General features: G+C 52.3%; 1 long non-coding RNA gene across 1 annotated transcript in view; it reads left to right on the top strand.

The window, feature by feature from the left end:
• The window catches only part of LOC136794315 (uncharacterized), a 32,011-nt gene extending 20,309 nt beyond the window's left edge, over window positions 1–11,702 (top strand). Inside the window, exons 2-4 of the long non-coding RNA XR_010840900.1 lie at window positions 8,364–8,496; window positions 8,987–9,146; window positions 9,597–11,702. This is a non-coding gene — a long non-coding RNA (uncharacterized lncRNA). The remainder of the gene's footprint in view (window positions 1–8,363; window positions 8,497–8,986; window positions 9,147–9,596) is intronic.
• The last annotated feature ends 2,453 nt before the right edge of the window (window positions 11,703–14,155 follow it).

Below are 14,155 nucleotides of genomic sequence, written 5' to 3'. Positions count from 1 at the left end.
CTGTACCACTGCAGGCATGATGGGGTCCCCATGACCTAAATAACCTTTCAGACGTAGGGCAGGTGGGAACCCTGACTCATCCCAGGGGAGCCTGCCTTGGGGAGGGTGGAAGTGGGGACTGATAATCCCGAGACGTTGAAACCCCCACCATGCTAAGTGATGGCTCAGAGAATCATGGTATGTCCACAGTGTGGAAAATCACGTAAAAATCATTACTGTGAAGACTATTTAGCAACATTACAAATGTTCATGATACAATGCTAGGTGAATAAAAGAAGAGATCCATGCAGAAAAGACTACAAAGGGATTAAAAAAATAACAGTTGCTACAGTGGTGTGATTATGGACATCATTCTTTTATTTTTAAGTTTATTTATTTATGTATTTATTTTGGCTGTGTTGGGTCTTTGTTACTGTGTGCGGGCTTTCTCTAGTTGCGGTGTGTGGGGGCTACTCTTCATTGCAGTGCGTGGGCTTCTCATTGTGGTGGTTTCTCTTGTTGCAGAGCATGGGCTCTAGGCACGTGGGCTTCAGTAGTGGTGGCACGCAGGCTCAGTAGTTGTGGCTCACGGGCTCTAGAGCACAGGCACAGTAGTTGTGGCTCACAGGCTTAGTTGCTCCGTGGCATGTGGAATCTTCCTGGACCACGGCTCGAACCTGTGTCTCTTGCCCTAGCAGGCGGATTCGGATTCTTAACCACTGTGCCACCAGGCAAGTCCCAGGACATCATTCTTTTAAAAGAAAGCAATGGCTTTAATGCCAGACAAATCTGGCTTATTTGCTTAGTTATACAGTATTTCTCATTAGAAGCGGCATTGGCAGGTAGCTTAATGTCTCTGAGATTGGTTAATGTCTCTGAGATTGGTTCCTCATCTGTAAAAGGTGCACAATAATTCCTGCCTTACAAGATTCCTGGGAAGATAAATCAGATGATGCGTCTCCTCTCTTCTTGCCTTCTTTCCTCCTCCTCCTCCTTCTCTCCCTCCCCCTGCATATTTTTCACTAACACAGCACCATGCAGTTGCCCACAGAGGATTCCACCACCGAGTCATCCTTAGGTCTGCCTAACTCTCTCTCTGTCTCAGGGAAGCGCATTTGCCTGTTTGGGCTCCAAGCAGAGCAGGAGCCCACAAGCTCAGGGGAGAAGGGCCACTAATGACAAGAGTCTGGGCTGCCAGGGGCTGGGGAGGCCTGTTTTGTTTTAAATTTAATTTTTATTTTATATTATAGTTGATTTACAGTGTTGTGTTAGTTTCAGGTGTACAGCAAAGTGATTCAGCTATACATACACATATATCCATTCTTTTTTACATTCTTTCCCATAGATAGTTTATCACAGAATATTAAGGAGAGTTCCCTGTGTTATACAGTATGTCCTTGTTGATTATCTGCTTTATATATAGTAGTGTGTATATGTTAATCCCAAACTCCTAATTTATCCCTTCCCCACCCCTTTTCCCCTTTGGTAACCGTAAGTGTGTTTTTGAAGTCTGTAAGTCTGTTTATATTTTGTAAATAAGTTCATTGGTATCATTTTTTTAGATTCCACATATAAGTGATATTATATGATATTTGTCTTTCTCTGTCTGACTTCCTTCACTTAGTATGATAGTCTCTAGGTCCATCCATGTTGCTGCAAATGGCATTGGGGAGGTCTGTTTTGTCTTTGCTTTCAGAGCTGAAACTGTGGTGCCCACCTCCAGCCCCCAAGCAAAGTCACAAATGCCATAACGGTTGAAACAGGGGTTTGGGATGCAGACTGGCTGACACCACACAGCAGACCCTTCTCCCCTCCCTGCCGGTGGACTCTAGCAGGATCCATGATTCCCAAGCCAGGAGGGCAGGGTAGTGATTTCCAGTGGCAAGTGGACATACACGTTTCGCTTCAGGAGTATAGGATTTACATAGATGTTCGGAAAAAGTGAAGCAGTAGCTATAATGGTACAACAGACCTCATACTGAACTAACATAGGGCTTCCCTGGTGGCGCAGTGGTTGAGAGTCCGCCTGCCGATGTAGGGGACGCGGGTTCGTGCCCCGGTCTGGGGGGATCCCGCGTGCCGCGGAGAGGCTGTGCCCGTGAGCCATGGCCGCTGGGCCTGCGCGTCCGGAGCCTGTGCTCCGCAGCGGGAGGGGACGCGGCAGTGAGAGGCTCGCGTACTACAAAAACAAAACAACAACAAAAAAAAAAACAAAACTGAACTAACATAAAGGGAAACAGGGAAACATTATGTAAATAATGAAATGATTGGGGTTGTGCCTGGATATGTCAAACACCAGGAAGGAGCAGGGGGATGACTGAAGCTTGGGGGCCACTGCCCTGACCTCTTTTTAAAAAAAATTTTTAATTAATTAATTAATTTATTTTTGGCTGTGTTGGGTCTTCGTTGCTGCGCGAGGGCTCTTCTCCAGTTGCAGTGAGCGGGGGCTACTCCTCGCTGCTGTGCGTGGGCTTCTCATTGTGGTGGCTTCTCTTGTTGGGGAGCACGGACTCCAGGCGCGTGGGCTTCAGTAGTTGTGGCTCACGGGCTCTAGAGCACAGGCTCAGAAGTTGTGGCTCACAGGCTTAGCTGCACTGCAGCATGTGCGATCTTCCTGGACCAGGGCTCGAACCCGTGTCCCTTGCATTGGCAGGTGGATTCTCAACCACTGTGGCACCAGGGAAGCCCTGCCCGACCTCTTGCATCCATCCTCTAACTCTGACCCAGCCTCGTCTCTTCCAGTGTCTGTCCCGCCCCCCCTCCCACTACAGCCAGAGGTCTTCCTAAAAAGAAACTTTCACTACAAGGCAGTGCCCTTAGGGAGAGGAGATGTCTGGACATCTTGGCAAGGCCTCCAAGATCTTGTAGGATGGGCCTCTGCTCGTCTCACTAGATTCTCTGTCACCCTTGTCCTTTTCCCACTTTAGATTCCTATATGGTAGACTTCCAAACCCAGCTTGCTCACGGAGCCTCTGAGTCTTCGGATATGCCGACTCCTCTACCTGTGATGTCCTTTCCCCTTCGTCTGTCTTAAGGACTCCTATTCAACCTTCAAAGCCTTTGCGAGGGTCTCTTTCCTCTGTGAAACTGTCTTGATCTCTTTGCAAAGGGTTAAGCCCACCTCCCCCTCTACCTTTTCTTTTTATATATAAATTTATTTATTTATTTATCTTTGGCTCTGTTAGGTCTTCGTTGCTGTGAGCTGGCTTTCTCTAGTTGTGATGAGTGGGGGCTACTCTTCATTGCGGTGTGCAGACTTCTCATTGCAGTGGCTTCTCTTGTTGCGGAGCACGGGCTCTAGGCACGCAGGCTTCAGTTGTTGTGGCACACGGGCTCAGTAGTTGTGGCACACGGGTTTAGTTGCTCCGCGGCATGTGGGATCTTCCCGGGCTCGAACCCGCGTCCCCTGCGTTGGCAGGCAGACTCTTAACCGCTGCACTACCAGGGAAGCCCCTCCCCCTCTGTCTTGAACACCATTTTATCACATGGAGCCCAAAGCTGCTGTTTCCTTGACTGTCTCCTCTGTGAGGCAGTCTCTGTGGGCCCTGAACGTGTAGTTCAAAGTTACTGTACTGGGACTTTGTTCGGTAGCTGGTATATGACAGGCACTCAAATACTAGAAAACATACAATAATTATAGTTATAGTGCTCTCCGTGTATTATCTCCCTGAACCCGCACAGCCTCCTTAAGAGAAAGAAACTACTGACGCACCCATGTGAGACATGAGGCTGAGAGATGGAACGCATTTGCTGCAAAGCTGATAGGTGGAGGGGGCAGGACCGAAGCCAGGCCGCCTGACTTTTGTGCTGGACCCTTGGCCCACCGCTCTCTGCTCTCCTGCGCTCAGAGCTGCCCCTTGGTGGCGTGCACCAGGCAGGCCTCTGGCCCCTGTTGGTTCACAGGACTCCTTCTGACCACCAGGTGTGGCCACAGCCCCAGGCTGGAGCGCACAGGCTCCTGGGGCTGCTCTATAAAGGGCACAAGGCTCAGGGTGGAAAAGCAAGAGGAAGGAGAAAATAGAGTTGAGTCAGATGCCTTGTGGAATTTCTGGCCTTTTTTGAATTCTGGGAAGAGAAAAAATGGCCGTACTTATTCCAAGTATGTCAAGAGAATAAGGGGCTCCCTACTGTTTACATGAAAAAAATCTCTGGCAGCCAACACCTGCAAGCAAGAGGCTGGGAATCTGTGAGACCCAGACGCCCTGAGCTGGGGCCCCAGGCCCCCAGGGAGGCAGCTGGCCAAGAGGGAAGAAGCATGAAGGGAAAGGGGCGGACAGGACCGTCCTCGCAGCCCCAGCATTTCCTGCAGGAATAATGTGGTCCCCGTCCCTGGAATGTGGGTGGCCCCTCCTGTGTGGAAGGGGAAGTGAACGGCCACCTCCCTCCAAGCCCCCACTGCCGGCTGGGCGCCCCTGCTCTTGCAGGCACTGGGCTGTCTGGTCCAGCCTCATTCCTCAGCAGCCCTCTCCTCAGAGGAGAGGCCCCATGCTCAGAGCTCTGCAGAAATACATTCAGAGCAATTAATTAGCTATCTTCATGCACATGTACGTGCATGAATTCGGTCAACAAACATTTATTCCTTCATTCAATATGTGCTCTGGGGCTGGAACTGCTGTCAAGTCCTGAGGAGCTGGAGGCATCTGGGAAGGTCTAGATTGCAGTTTATCCCTTGGGGGTGGGTTTGCTTGAGAATCACATACACGTGCTGGGCCCCACCCAATCTAGGAATCAAGACTTTTGGGGAGGGGTCTGGGACTGGGCCTGAGGAATTTGAAAAACTCCCCAAGTGATATGGACGGGAATCTCTGGTTCAGACACAATGACCAGTTTGGTCATTTTTTTTCATATTTTTGTTCAGAGCTATCTCCACAGTCCTGACTCTCTGGGATGGTGGAGGCATGATCTCCATCTTGGATTCATTCATTCAATTCATTTGTTCCACCGCTATTTAGTATTTATTGAATGCTAGGCATGGGGTTGCAGACTGACCCTGGCCTCCTGGGGCTCTCGCAGGTGTGAGGGCCCATCACGCCACCCCCATCCTCTGCAGAACTCCCCACTTCATTCTCACAAAAGCCAAAGTCCTCACCGGGCCCCATGCGGTCTCTTCCCTGGTACATCTCCCACCGCCCTAGCCCCCTGCTCAGGTCTTTGCTCTAGATGCCCCTTGCATTGCCAAGCTCCCCACTGGGGTCCCCTCTGCTAACTCTCACCTGCCCCCACCCCCGAGCGCCATTTTCCCTGCTCTTCAGCTTCTGTTTTCCCTAGCGCGTATCACTTTCTAATGTTTTCTGTCATTTGCTTATTAATTATGAACACTGTTACTGTTGTCTGTCTCTCCCTCTCCTCCAACAGAATGTTAGCACCCAGAGGGCAACATCTTTGCTTTATCACAGATCAGGAATGGTCCCTGGCATAGAGTGGGTGCTCAGTAAATATTTGTTGAATGAATTAAGCAAATAATAACACAGATAAATATAAAATTACTAATATGGTAAGTGCTGGCTAGAAAGAATGGTCAAAATTATCTCTGAGCTCCTCCCAGCTTGTCAACTGTATAATTTCACTTTTGTGTTTCTTATAAACATCATTTGGTGTTTACAGTTATCCCATGTGGTCAAGACCATTCCTTTCTATCTTTGTTATCATTGTGTTCTTCCCGTAATCCAGGCCTCAGGAGGGGAGAGTATGTCGAAGACCCAGAGGTCTCGGTCTCTCCGCTGCCCCAGGAGTGAGGACAGCCGGGGACCAGTTGGTGGCCGGTGGCCAGTCACGTACTCAGCCAGGACCAATCACAGAACCTGTTCAGAGGATGAGATAATGGGATTTTAGAACAATTGTAAAAATACCTTACATGCCAGCAGGGAATGGATCAGCGGGTTCAGGAGGTGCTAAGCCTTCTGACCTTCCATGGAAGTCAAGGGAGAGAGAATTCCAAGGAAAGTGCTCCAGGGTGTCAGTATTGCATATGTTTGTTTTTGTGTATGTGCGCACGTATTTGTGTAAAAGGAGCTGACTCCGGTGACCCCATTCCCAGAACCCCAGCAGAGATCAGAAAAGCCACTTCTGCAAGGCAGAAGGAGGACCACATCCCAAAACTAACCCATCAAAGAAAGGATGTGTCAGGCAGCACCCTGGCACAGAGGGCAGAGGGGACATCAGCCTTAGCCCAGCCAAATGGACCCTTAACCATCCCAGGGATGGGGGGTGGGCAGCAGGTCAGTGCAGTCTGAGACTCTCAAAACCCTTTCTTCTGTCTCCCCTCTCTCTCCCCAGGCGGCTTTTGGCATCTGCCTACTATGAGTGCCCGGCATCCGGGTCAGGGTGACCATGAGGGTTAGTCTTTGGCCTGGTTGAAGTGCTCATTTCCCAGAGAGCCAGAGACGGGCTCCAGGAAAGCTGGGATAAAGAACAGGCTGGGGGGCTTCCCTGGTGGCGCAGTGGTTGAGAGTCCGCCTGCCGATGCAGGGCACACGGGTTCGTGCCCCGGTCCGGGAAGATCCCACATGCCGCGGAGCGGCTGGGCCCGTGAGCCATGGCCGCTGAGCCTGCGCGTCCGGAGCCTGTGCTCCGCAATGGGAGAGGCCACAGTGATGAGAGGCCCGCGTACCGCAAAAAAAAAAAAAAAAAAAAAAGAGCGGGCTAGGCCAAGGAGAGAGTGCCCTCCTGTGTTCTCTGGAGCAGGGGGCTGCCCGCCAGCATTTGCCCCATGCCCAGATATTTATTGGTGCCCCAGAGATGTTACCCTTCTTTAAATGTGCCGAGGGCAGTGCCTGATGATGCAGGGAAGTGGCAGGTGAGGATGACGCCGCTAAGGAGTTTGCAGTGAGGGCGGGAAGCTTGGGAAAGCCTGGCGCACGGTTTTCCACCAGGGCAACGTGAGGCCATCTCCGGGCCAGAGGGGGCCTATGGAGAGGGAGACACCAGGCCAAGGAGGCTGCAGGAGGGGGGCCAAGGTCAGAGGTGGCATGGCTGGGTCAGAGCTGACACACTCCAGCAGGGGTGAGACCGGAGGTCACAGGTGGCGACTGAGATCACATGGTGGGGACGGGGTGGGGACAGGTCCTGGGAGCCCACGGGGAGGAAGGAAAGCATCCCTTCTGCTGGGTATGACTCCAGGCTGGAATTGTGTGTGGATTGATCAAGTCGTCCCTGTCTCAAGCACCTTCTGTGGTTCTGATACTCCCAGATCCAAATCGAAATCCCTCATGGACAGCCTTGAAAGCCCCACCACAGGTACCAGCTCCGTCTCCCAGCCTCTCCCAGCCTCGGTCCCACCTCTTCCCATAACCGCGGCTTCTTCCTTGGTGCTTTCGATCTTCTCATCCCTCACCATAAAGTTCCACCACTTCCCAGAAACCTTTCCCAAACATGCCTGTGCCCTTGGTGACCGGGAATGGCTCTTTTGTCCCTCCATCAGCCACAGACAGGCAATGGGCACAGAGTGGAGAGGGCTCTTGTGAAGGCTGGGCCCAGGGAACCCAGCTTCCCCATTCTCCTCTGCCCAAGCTCGTGTACCCCCAACGAACCAAGCCTCTCAAACACAAGGACAGCACCAAAGTGAGCACGCACAAAGCATAAGGCAGGCGGGCTTCCAGAGCCCAGTCCCTGACTCTACCATCCAGACCAGCAGGCCCCAGAGTGGTTCCTTGGAGACAGCAGCTCTGTCAGGGACAAAGGGATTCCATGCCAAATGCATTCAGAAATCTCTCTGGTGATTCGGGAATCACCCATCAGCACATTGAAGACTCTGAAAAGTCCTGTAGGAAAGTGCCTCTTTGAGTTACTTAGGCCAGCGCTTCCCAAGTTTACATGACGGGGAGATCTGTTGTGTATGTGTGTGACACAAAGTATGACACCCATTAACATTGCCCAGAGCTCCTGCTTGGGGCAGGCTTGGACCTCCTCTGTGCCAGGTGTGCCACCTGACTTCAGGCAAGTTCCCTGGATGTTCTGAACCTCAGATGCCTATGTGCAGAATAAGTTCCTCGTGTGGTCAATGAGAGTGAGTACGTGTTTGGCTGGCGGTCCCAGGAGGACAGACCGTGGGCTCCTGTGGGTCCAGCCTTGTAGTTATGGTCCAGGGCTCACGGGGCAGAAGCAGGAGTGAGTGCTCTGGAGGACATGATCCTCGGGATCACACCCGGGACACCCCCTTCTGACCCACCCTGTGGCCATCCGACGAAAGAGGCCCCCTTTGGGGCAGCAGGCATTTCCTGGGGTCCTTGCTGTCCTGGTCACCTTCTCTCCAGGCCATCTTGTACCCCTTGGCCCTCCACTCTCCAGCCGTATAGATTGGCTGCCGGTCCCCCCTGCATGCTGATCTCCCTGCCCTCACCCGGGTCACCCTCCTTCCGTCCTCAAGCCTCTTCCTTATCTGGCAGGTCAACCTACAGGCCTCAGGTGAGACGCTCTTCCTCTCTGAGATCTCTTGGCTTCCCTCAGGTCTCTGCCCTGGGCTCCTGTAGAATCTCTGCTTCTACTTCACGAACTTCACGAACGCTTGCTCTGCACATTGTGAGTTTCTCTTATCAGCTGCCTCCAGCCGGCTGGAGCTCCTCTGAGGCAGGGCTGCTGCACCAGCCCTGGGCAGCATGACAGTAGAGGAGGGGTCAAAAATGATGTGATTCCCTGTCACCCACTCTGGGCCCGTTCTGGCATCCTCCTCCCTCCTCCTGTGGGAGCCGGAGACTGTGTCAGCCTTCTGCTGCAGAGGGTGATGGCGCACGTGTCCCCACATCAGCCCCACATGGTGAAAACCCCCTGCCAGGAGCATGGAGGAAGTGCCGCAGACCCTGGCTGGGACCTGTCATAGGGAGCAAGTGAGTGCTGGGTGGGAGGTGCCTGTGCCAGGCGTGGGGAGCTGGGGTGGGTGGTAGGGGCAGTTGGGAAGCTCCCACCCTCGCCCTGAGCATCTTCTTGGTTTCTGCCAGCTGGGGCTGTGCAGAGGGGCGGTTGTGTGGCCCTCAGCAGAGGTGGGTCTTAGGGACCTGGGCATCCCTGGCAGATGATGGTGGAGGACAGCGCTCAGAAGCCCAGCCCAGCCCAGACTGCCTGACATGCTGTGGGATCCGCGAGCCCCGGGTAGCTGGTGAGGAACCAAGGCCCAGGTCGTCCCCTCCTTAAGCCTGAGGCGGGAGGTGGACAGCAAGCCTGACGCGGGACAGGTGAGTAAAGGACCTGAGACGGGGCCCTGGGACCTTCTAGCTTGGCCAGAGCAGCCCAATGGGCCACCAGCGCAGGGAGGGCCAGATGGGATGGGAGGCTTGCAGGCCGGGCCCAGTGCCTCGGGGAGAGCCAGTGGGGGCTCTGTTTTGGGTGAGGCCCAAGGCCCGAGGGCCACGCTTCCTCCCATGCCTGGGCATGCTGGGCCCGAGGGTTCCCATGGTCACTGCCCAGCAGGGAATCTCCCATGGGCAACTTGCCTGCTAGGGCCCCTGGCTGCCTCCCCCAGCCCTCCTGTAGGTCACGAGTTTGAACTTAAGGCCAGAGCTGCCAAAGAAGTAGCAGGATGCATAACACTGTGGGCCTTGGGATAGGGACAGTGGGGCCCACGGGGTGAGTCTCCAGCTCCTAAAATGCAAACTGACCTTGCCATCCCTCCCTGTGCCCTCCAGGTAATCAGGGTAACGTGCAACCCTTGCCTCCAGTGATGTGGTCTCCACACCCGAGAACAGCCTCACCTCTCACTCTTCTCCACTTGTGACCCACTTCTGTTTCCCTCTGTCCTGAATGCTGGGTACCAGCACCCAGCTCCACGCCCCTCCTCCTGCCCTGCTGCTCCACCAGGGGTGACTCTGACCCCCAGCTCCTTCCTCTCTGCAGCCCCACAGCTCCCACCTTCTTGCCCAGCTGCCAGCTCTGGGCACTGCCAGGTGGGCCCAGATGTCACACTCTTGACCAAGATGCTGAGGACGCTCTGGCAGCCTCCCCCCAGCAGCCCCCTTCTCAACCTGCAGACGCCAGCACCCATTCACCTCCCTGAGTGCAGGGCCCTCCTGGCTCTACCAGGAGTCTCCTCCCCAAACTTGCCGGCGGCTCCCTGAGCCTAGCTGTGGGGTCTTGCTCATAATATCCTGGCAACGTCCGACATCTTTCATGTTGTTCACATTAGGGCTCCTCTATGGGGACCCAGTCCCCTGGGTCCCCGTTCTCTGCCCTGAGCCCCTCACCTGTAGATTCCCCCCTGCAACACCTTACTCTCCCTCCGCCCCCCCCCCCCACCATCACCTCCCTGCATCTCTGTCCTCCCTGCTCTCAGCCTCCTCTGATAGGATGCTGCTGGTGGGGCAGCCTGAGTCCCCTTGGTCCTCTCCCCTCGCAGAGCCTGTCTTAGATCAAGTTTTGCTGGTCTCAGCTTGCTGCATGCCCTGCCGCTCTTGTCCGAGACCTGCCCTCCAGTCACTGGGGCTGTCCTGGCCCTGACACCCGCTAGCCCTCCCTAAGGTCCTCGTGGGAGCTGCTCAGGTGGTCGCTTATCCACGGACAGCTCCCACTCTGCAGGCCTCCACCCCACGCCAGGCCTAGGCTGGGGCCGGGTCTGCGGTGTGGACAACGGGCCCTGTCATCAGGGCTCTCACAGCCTGCTGGGCAAACAGTTTACAGAATCAGATAGAGCCATGACTGCAGGAGCCGACCAAGGTGCTTGGGAGCTTGGTGGGCAAACGGGGTTATGACCGGGAGAGAGTCCAGGAAGATGTATTTGAGCTTCTCCAGGCTCTGACCGCTTGACCTCTGCCCTTCACCTGCTCAGACCATCTCCTCCCAGTGGCTTCTGTGATGCTCGCTGATCTCTGATCACAGCTTTGGGGGCACGTGTCCAGACAGTCCCATTGCCTTGAGCTGACCACCTGCTCTTGTGACACCATCATGGGCTTCACATGGCTGGGTTTTTGGCTGCCCCTGGAGTGAGGGCCTCTCTACTTGGTGTGCAGAATTGCACTTAGGGACTACTTGGGGAAGGAAAGGCTCTGATCCCTAGGAGGAGGCTACCCCTCTAGTCCTATCCAGCTGAGGGGCCTCCATAAACACCCCTTTGCCTCCTTCCCATCTGAACCAAAGGCCTCACTTGTCATTTTTGTTCAGGTTGTGAGCAGATGTGTTTGTTGTCAGGGCAACCTGCTCCAGGTTTTTGTGGGAGAAGAGGGCATGGTACCTAGAGCAAAACCATCCCACCACGATGGTCTGCTGGTCGGTGCCTGCTGATGAGGGGGCAGCCAGGCTGTACAGAGGGGCTGGCTCTCATAGTCTTGGTAACAGGGCCCAGACATGAGAGCACTGGAGGAGGCTGAGCTCCATTCTCCCCTGCTGACCATCTCCAGGTGCGTGTCCCAAGGTTCAGGTTGAAGGCTGTAAGTGGAACACCATGTGAGTGGTCCTGCCAGCCCCTGGGCCTCACCTGGTGCATCTAACACCAGCTAAGGATGACCCTGGATGAAGATGGAAGTTCCCATTCGAAGCATATGGTTGGAGAAGGGTGAAGAGCAGATCCTAGGAGGAGGGTTCTGTTCTGGACAGACAAAACAAAGTTAGGGCTTCCCTGGTGGTGCAGTGGTTGAGAGTCCGCCTGCCTATGCAGGGGACGCGGGTTCGTGCCCCGGTCCGGGAAGATCCCACGTGCCACAGAGCGGCTGGGCCCATGAGCCATGACCGCTGAGCCTGTGCGTCCGGAGCTTGTGCTCCGAAACGGGAGCGACCACAACAGTGAGAGGCCCGCGTACCACAAAAAAAAAAAAAAAAAAGTTAAACATAGCATGAGATAATGAATGAATAAATGAATGAACCAGGAGCAAAACACATCTTTACAGATGATGGTACAGTTTGCAAATCATTCTTGTTGGTTCTTACAAAAGGCCTGTGACCCCATATTTTACACAGTGAATAAATACATCCAGGATTCCACCCATTTCTGTACCAACTCCCTGATTTGAGTAGGGTTAGACTATGATTCCCAGCAATGATTATCTGAGCTTGTGACTAGAGCCATAAGGGCCCAAGACATGGGTCATTATCCAGAACCAAAGATGAGAGAGCCCTTCACCTGGGAATCAGAGAGCAAACGGATTACTCAGTATAAACCTCATACTATCTTCCCCTACATACACCAAAGAATGCATTGCTTTCTCTCATGCCTTTACCTAAACACATAGCTCATTCTCCAGTGCATCATGATCAGCTGCTGCACTTGCTTCTTAAGGGCAAGACGTGCATCTGCTCATCTTATCCTCCCAGAACTTGGGACCTATGGTAGATTGTTTGCAAAGATAGTTTCAACAAACCCTCTCATTCCTGTGTGTATGGCCCATTGCAATGAGGCTCTGCTGCGTTTTCCATGAAGAGGTGGAGTCTCTCTCCCTACCCCTTGAATTTGGGTTTGCCTGTGATTTGTTTTGACTACTATAATGCAGCAGCCTATTCCTCAAGAGGACTAGCTTTTGCTAGTCCTAGTCCTCAGCTTTTGCTCTTGTACTCTTAGAATCTGCCTGCCTGTGTGTGAACACGCTTGGGCTAGCCTGCTGGAGCATGAGAGACACATGGAGAAGAACAGTACCATCTCAGATGAGACTCAGAAGACTGACTGCCACCAGCACCAAGAGCCGGACATATTAATAAGGCCATCTTGGATCTTCCGGGCCCAGTAAAGCCACTAGGAGACTGTAGTGACACTAGTGATCCAGGTGAGACTAGCAGAAGAATCTCCCAACTGAGCCCAGGCCAAATTTCTGACTCATAGAATTGTGAGCAAATAATAAGGTGGTTGTTTTAAACAGCTAAATGTTGAAGTGGTGTGTTACACAGTAATAGGTAATGGGTACAGGGAAGTTTGTAGTTGTAGAGGGTTGAACTGTGTGTCCCCACCAAAACATGTTCAGGTCCTAATCCCCAGTACCTGTATAATTTGGAAAAAGGGTCTTTGCTGATGTAACCAAGTAAAGATGAGGTCATACTGTATTAGAGTGGACCCTAAATCCAATGTCTTTATAAGGGAAAGGAGAGAGATATTTGGATATAGAGACACAGAGGGAACACAGGGAAGAAGGCCATGTAACTATGGAGGCAGAGATTGGAGGTGTGATGCAGCTATAAACCAAGGAATGCCAAGGATCTCTGGCAGCCACCAGAAGCCAGAAAGAGGCAAAAAAGAATTATCTCCTGGTGCCTTTGGAAGGAGCATGGCCCTGCTGACACCTGGATTTCAGACTTTCAGCCTCCAGAACAGGGCAAGAATACATTTCTGTTGTTTTAAGCCACCCCAGTTTGTGGTGAGTTATTACAACAGCCCTAGGAAATGAATGCACTAGTTCAACAGTTTTGCTCAGGGAGTGCTGGCTGGCTGCATGGAGAAACTGAGAAGCACAGAAACCATCCTTATGGCACCTCTTCCCTGCGCTGGCTGCAGTCACCACATAGCTGGGTCACCACTGCCCATGCACACGCATGTCCTGCTTAGCCCTTGAGGCCTGGCTCCAGGTCTGCAAGGCATGATGCTAATGGCTTTCTTTGAAATGAAGGTGCAGGGTGTGTGTGTGTGTGTGTGTGTGTGTGTGTGTGTGTGTGTGTGTGTGTGTGCACTTTTTTCTGCACATAAAAGTAGCTTTGTGAGCCTTTAAATATGCTTAGAAAATATAACAAAGTAAAAAGAAGAAAAGAAAAATTACCCATAACTTTATCTTCTAGAGACAGCCACAGTCAACATTGGTTTGTAAATCCTTAGTCTCCTCATTTAGACAAGTATTAACATACTATATGTGTTGTTTTGTGTCCTATGTTTTTCACTCAGTAATATGCCATGGACTTTTTCTGTGTCAGTAACCAGGAGTCTGTTTACTCAGCACGTGTTTATTGAATACCCCTTGTGTGTCAGATGCATGAAACAGTACAATGATGAAAATGACTGCATTCACAGTCCCTGTCCTCATGAAGTTTATAGCCTAGCAGGGGACACAGCCATCAAGCAAATAATTACACAAATACTTTTTTGATTTTCTATTTTGAGACCATTTTAGAATTACAGAAGACTTGCAAAAAATGATGCAGAGTTCTCATATACCCATCACTTAGCTCAGCTTCTCCTGATATTAACATCTCCCACAACTAATATTATAGTTCTGAAGACCAAGAAATTAACATCGGTGCGGTACTATCTAGTACAGATTTTCTTATTTTTATACGTATA

Source organism: Kogia breviceps, chromosome 5, assembly GCF_026419965.1.
Source record: "Kogia breviceps isolate mKogBre1 chromosome 5, mKogBre1 haplotype 1, whole genome shotgun sequence".
In the NCBI taxonomy this organism is placed as follows: domain Eukaryota; kingdom Metazoa; phylum Chordata; class Mammalia; order Artiodactyla; family Physeteridae; genus Kogia; species Kogia breviceps.
The sequence above is the reverse complement of the archived record's forward strand: the minus strand, read 5'-3'. Positions and strand labels throughout refer to the sequence as shown.